Here is a 6276-nt window from a genome sequence, read left to right as displayed (position 1 = left end):
GGAAGCTCAAACCAAGTACGTCCAAGTTGAAAAATTTTCAAGGGACCACAACACTCAGACGACATCAATCATAATTGAGCAAGAATAGTAAGCGCGGTATCCAACCCAGAAGCGCATCAATAGAGGAATACCTGTTGTGGTAGTTTATTTAAAACACACAAACTAACACACCGCGATTTTTAACCAACCAGTAGGTCAACCTCATCATGTAGGTTCCTTCCCTAAGTGTTAAGAAGGACTTCACACATCATATTTTAACCTAAACAAAGGATCAAGGTAACATCCTCCAATATTGCAAGAGGATACCTCATTTAATGAAAAACCATGCCTATGATCGCTACATATCTATGCCATGCCGATGATCGCTACATATCTATGCCATGCCGATGTTTCTCACCCAACAAGTAGGTCAACATTACCATATAGGGTCCTTCACCAAATGTTAAGAAGACCTTCAATCCTAATTTTAAGCTTTTTTAGGGCACCATTCATCCAGCATATCAGGATGATACCCTCCTTCAATGTTAAAACCACCCAAGCCAAATGACAAGACCATATATGTGTATCGACAAAAAACCCTACACTTTTGAAAGGAAACCACAAACCAAGGCCACAGATACAAACGGTTGCACTTCTTAATGATTCATCAATAAATTGGAAACATTTCCTACAGGTGAATAAACCAACCAAGCAATAAACATAAAAGGCTCAGTAAAAGTGACATTACAATCTATTCATGAGGAATAGTACCATAACTACAAGTGAATCAATCCACACCATTCGGACAACAGTAAATACTAAAATGATACCACATAAGTTTCCATTCAAGTATCTCTAGTGGCATATGCATGAGGAATACCAAATAGAGAATCACAACCCATCAAACGGTTGGACAGTAGTCCATTTTAATGCCAAAATTCACCTGAGATTGAGTTGGAGCGGCCAGCTCCACAATGGCCTGCTTCTCCTTGCCCTTTGCCATAGATCCGATACTTAACACTACCTCTAAGTAGGAAAGGACATATACAGTCCTATGTACAGACTATTACACCCAAGTACACACACACACTACCAATGCTAAGTGAGCTTTACAAGCTCACCTTTTATAGGGTTTGGATCAGGTAGCATCTGCCTTCATGGTGTGACGGGAGCAAAGCGACACCCAAACCCCGACGGCTCTAAAACGCCGGGGGCCGATGGCACGCCTCGAGCCGGTCACGGTAAAGCGAACAGGGGGCACCACCTAGCTTTGAGCGGTTAGGATGTAGACCACGGTGATGTGAACACTGCAAACTTACACACACGGAGAGAGAGAGAGAGAGAGAGAGAGAGAGAGAGAGAGAGAGAGAGAGATTGACAAATGATAAAAACCCTCGGAGGTGTGAGGGAGAATTATTCCTTGCAGTATTTACAATGACCCTCCTTCCGGCGAGGTGGCACACCGTGGTGATAGAGGGGTAGGGAGAAGAGATGGTGAATCTACTTGGTGCGTTCTCTAAAGACGACTCGATGATTGTGAAACTTGCTACCAAGAACGTGTATGTGTGTGTGCATCGACCATTGGAGTCGAGAGGTGGACGTAGCTCCCTTCACATGGTGCAATTCCCAAAGCAAACCATCACACAAGTCCCATCGCCGTGATGCCAATAGTGTCAATTCTTCCCACTAAAACTCTACCAAGTGACCTCTCATGAATCCCCCCCCCATGATAGTGACCTCTTAGTGTGCTTTTATAGGTGTTGGTTGCTTGGATTAGGGTAATCCCGGTTTGATTAGGGTAAGCTAATTGGGGAGACAAAGCAAGGCGGTGGGCCCAGTGTGGTTGGCCATTGCTTTGTCTTGGGAGTTATTAAAAAATGAAAACCTCTAGGTGGGCCTTTGTGACCATCACCTAGAGAGAGGGAATTTACAATTTGGGAATTTTACATGGCTTGGGTGAAAACTAAAAAAATGATGATGATAACCTACGGTTTACTGAAAATGGTGTCGTGGTTGCGTGATGCCGGCGAATGGTGTGTTGCCGGTGCGTCGGTGTAGCACGTTTGTCTTTTTGGGGTCGGCTGGGGCATGCCTTCGAAGCCTTTGTTCTTTTTGTTGTCGGTGTCGCACGCTGTGGGCCGCTTTCTTCTGTGGATGGTGTCGATGCCAATGGATCTTTCATTTTTTTAACTTTTTTTGTAGTTTGGTGTGTGCTTTTATGCGTGTGTGTGTATGTATGTATGGGTGGGTAGGTGTATGTGTATATGTGTGTGTGTGTGCGTGTCCGTACATGGGAACGGGGGTGTGTGTGTGTGTGGTTATAGTATCTATATATTTTTATTTTTATTTTTGGTTTTTTCGGCGAGGCAGAGGCGGAGGGGGGTGAGGTGAATGGGGTGGGTGCGCATGTGTGTGTGGGTGAGGTGTGTGTGTGTGTGTGTGTGTGTGTTGGAGGTGAAAGCGCACCGCCTACCGGCTTGTACACACCCACCCACCCACACACACACACACACACACACACACACACACACACACACACACAGAGCCGCCTGCGGGCTGTGTATAGAGCGCGAGAGGGGGAATGAGGTGGTGCGAGGGGGGGGGGGGGGGAGAGGGAGGGGGGGAGGGGGGGGGGGGGGGGGGGGGGGGGGGGGGGGGGGGGGCGGTGTACTGTCGAGAACGCACGGGTGGGTGTGGGTCGCGCGAGGCCCGGATGGAGTAGCTGACATAGGGCCAGACAGTGGGGGGGGGGGTATGTAGTCAACGAGAGAGAGAGAGAGAGAGAGAGAGAGAGAGAGAGAGAGAGAGAGGAGAGAGAGAGAGAGAGAGAGAGAGAGGAGAGAGAGAGAGAGAGAGAGAGAGAGAGAGAGAGAGAGAGAGAGAGAGAGAGAGAGAGAGAGAGAGAGAGAGAGAGAGAGATGAGAGAGAGAGAGAGAGAGAATGTTATAGGGAGAGAGATTTTTTGTGGCTTAGTGGTGGTTCCCACCAAGGAAAGAGAGGGCGAGAGAGGGGAATGTGAGGTTGTGAGGGGGGGGGGGGTGAGAGGATAAGGGAGGGAGACAGTGTTGTGTAGAGAGAGAGAGAGAGGAGAGAGAGAGAGAGAGAGAGAGAGGAGAGAGAGAGAGAGAGAGAGAGAGGGAGAGAGAGAGAGAGAGAGAGATGGCCTTTCCTAAGGACCGTGAGGCCTTACTAAAGGAGAGAGTGAGAGAGAGCTAGAGTTAGGGCTAGGTGGGAGGGGGGGAGGGAATATTAGGAGGTTGTCCGCCAGGAAGAAAAGGGGGGGGGGGGGGGGGGGGGTATGTCGGCTGCCAGGGCTGGGGTTGTGGACAATCAGAGAGAGGGAGGGGAATATTTGGAAGAGAGAGAGAGAGAGAGAGAGAGAGAGAGAGAGAGAGAGAGGATAATATCTATGGCGGCCCGCTGGAGGATGTGACAGAGGCACCAATGCACCTACCGGGCCGGGTGATGCAGCGGTAGAGTAGGAGAGAGGGAGGGAATATTGGCGGAGCCGGGCAGTAGGAGAGAGGGGTTCGTCTCCTCGTGGTAATGGAGAGATGTGTGGACAAATTGGCGGCACCCCGCTAGTGGTTACCTTGGGGGGGGGGGGGGGGGGGGGGGGGGGGTATGGTGAATGGTAAGAGCTTCTTTTTTTTGTTGTTTTTTTTCTTTTGGTAACAAGCCTTCCCTTCCTTAGAGTATGGTTCTCATGGTCACGGTTTCGAAAGCCGACCATCATTAGCCCTCCCATCTGGCTAGAGGCATTCATGCTTCTAGCCCTTCCTTTGCATCTTTAGTTGTGGAGTTAGAGGGTTCTCCCTCTTCTGGAATGTCTAGCATGAACTCTGGGTCAAACCTAAGAAAATACCTTTTCAGCCTCCATCCATTGACTCTAGTCTTGTTAATTCTCCCATATGCTTCTATCAGCTTATAGCTACCGCTGTCATAGCGTTTCTTGACGATGAATGGTCCTTCCCATGTGGTTGAAATTTCTTGTCCTTTCTGGTGTCAAATCTGTTGTCGTATCTCAGTACTAACATACCTTTTTCCAGGCCCTTCTCTTTAAGCCCTTGATTGAAAGTGAGCCGACGTCGTTCTGCCTGCGTTGCATAGTGATTGATTGCTTCTTCCCTATCTAGTTGAAGCATCTCTAGATCCAGGATGTGGTTTCGGAGATTTACAATTGGGCGTTGTATCTGGCTAGCCAAGACTCGTAAGCTGGCTATCTGTACCTCAATGGGTAGCATTGCCTCCTTCCCATAAACTAGATGGAAAGGGGTGAAACCTAGTGATGTTCGGAACGTCGTTCGGTAGGCCCAAAGAGCTGCCATGAGATGTTTGTCCCAGTCTCCTGTGTGATTTTTCACATGCTTTGTGATGATTTTGCAAATCATTCCAATTATCTTCTCTACTAGACCATTGCACTGTGGATAGTATGGTGTGGAATGTCGGCGTGTGATGCCTAACTTTTTCATCAGTTCTGCCACAAGATCGCCTCTGAAACTTGGTCCTCTACATGATATTACCTCTAGAGGAGTGCCAAAATGGCAACAGATTTGTTTAAAAATGAACTTTGCTACCTCTTGGGCTGTAATGCGGGTGGTGGCTGTTGCTTCTGTCCCCATCGAGTCATGTAGTCTACACCCACTATGATGTGCAATTTACCTGACTGGGCCCTTGGTAAAGGACCGATTGCATCTATTCCCCATTTCTCAAACGGACCATATGAGATGATAGGAGTTTGTGGCTCATAGATTAATGTGCGATCACTGGCCACTTGACAAGCCTTGCATGTTTTACACCAATGGTGTACATCCCTGTTCAAGCTAGGCCAAGAGTATCCTGCTTGTAGAATCTTCCTACTGGTGATATCTAGAGCAAAATGACCACTACAGACGCCATCATGGAAACTTGAAACTACCTCTGTGATCTCACAGGAGGTTGGCACCCGCCTGAGAATCTGATCCTTGCCCTTACAATACAAGTGGTCGTTTACAAGGCGGTATCTGGTAGCCTTCCTTACGAGCCACTGTTTCTGGCCTTTGGTGTATCCTTTCGGACATTCTCCTGTATCTAGAAAGCTGACGATATCAGGCATAGCATCACTACCTTGAAAGAGGGGTAGCTTCAGTTTGATTGCTCCTACGGGAAAGTCTTGTATTCTTTCTTTGGCTAGAGCATCTGCCTTCTGATTTTCTGCTATGGGGACATGAAATACTTTCACTGATATTCAAATTTCCTTAGAAGATCCTTAACTTGGCGTAGTTGACCAAGTAAAACCTACTTTTTACAAACCCAAGTGCCGTTTATCTGCTTTATCAAAATCAAAGCATCGCCAAACACATCTAGGCATTGAATTCCTTGTGAAATACATTGTTCCAACCCAAGAATTAGGGCTGCATATTCTGCTTCATTGTTGGAGTGGGAGTGTAATAACTGCCCGATGGAGAATACTCTTTCTTGTTGCTCATTGAAAATGACTATGCTAGTTGCAGACTGGTCCATTGTTCTCTTGTATGCTCCGTCAAAGAAAAGAGAGTGAGCTCTTTCTAGCCTAGGATTCTCTACCATTGGTGTTTCTTCCTTTGCTTCCGTGTTGACCTTCAACTTTTTCTCATAGTGGCGATGAGTGAGAATTCCCGCTAAACTAGCCCTGGTGGATTTTTCTACTTGCATGGTGTAGTCAAACTCTTGTAATCTAATTAGCCACTTAGAGATCCTAGATGAGACATCCATGTGTCGCATTACATATGGGAAAACCTCTTCCATTGTCAGGATTACAAAGGGTCTAGGTAGGAGACAGGAGTGGAACTTTGTGGTAGCAAATATTAATGCCATAACCATGTGTTCTACTTTGGTAAATCCCTTTTCCAACGGGGTCATGACACGACTAGAGAAGTAAATAGGACGCATGAAAGAAGTTTGGGGGTCCTTTTGCATTAGCACCGCTCCGAGTGTATCACTTCCTACACTAGGGTTCACATAAAATGGCTCATCCCACTTAGGGGGTGAAATGGTGGGAAGCTTAGCTAGGACTTGCTTTACCTCGGTAAATTGCTGCTTATTTTCTTCACTCCATGAGAAGACATCCCTTTGGGTGATTTGTTGTAGAGGGAGGACCACTTGAGATAGCAAGTGAATGAACCTGCTTAAATATCTTACCTTCTGAAGGAAAGAAACCAACTGCTTAGCGGTGGAGGGTGACGATAGAGATACCAGGGCTTGAATCTTGCTAGGGTCAGCCTCAATCCCTTTTGCTGAAATTACATGGCCAAGGAGAGTGACTTTGCTTTCACCAAT

General features: G+C 47.1%; 1 pseudogene; it reads right to left on the bottom strand.

Annotated features, from left to right (window-relative positions):
• Positions 1 to 646: 646 nt before the first annotated feature.
• Positions 647 to 6276, bottom strand: part of LOC147438100 (uncharacterized) — an 18689-nt pseudogene continuing 13059 nt past the window's right edge.

This window comes from Adiantum capillus-veneris, chromosome 17 (genome assembly GCF_014529385.1).
Source record: "Adiantum capillus-veneris isolate H3 chromosome 17, ASM1452938v2, whole genome shotgun sequence".
NCBI classification, from domain to species: domain Eukaryota; kingdom Viridiplantae; phylum Streptophyta; class Polypodiopsida; order Polypodiales; family Pteridaceae; genus Adiantum; species Adiantum capillus-veneris.
This window is presented reverse-complemented; position numbering and strand designations above follow the sequence as displayed.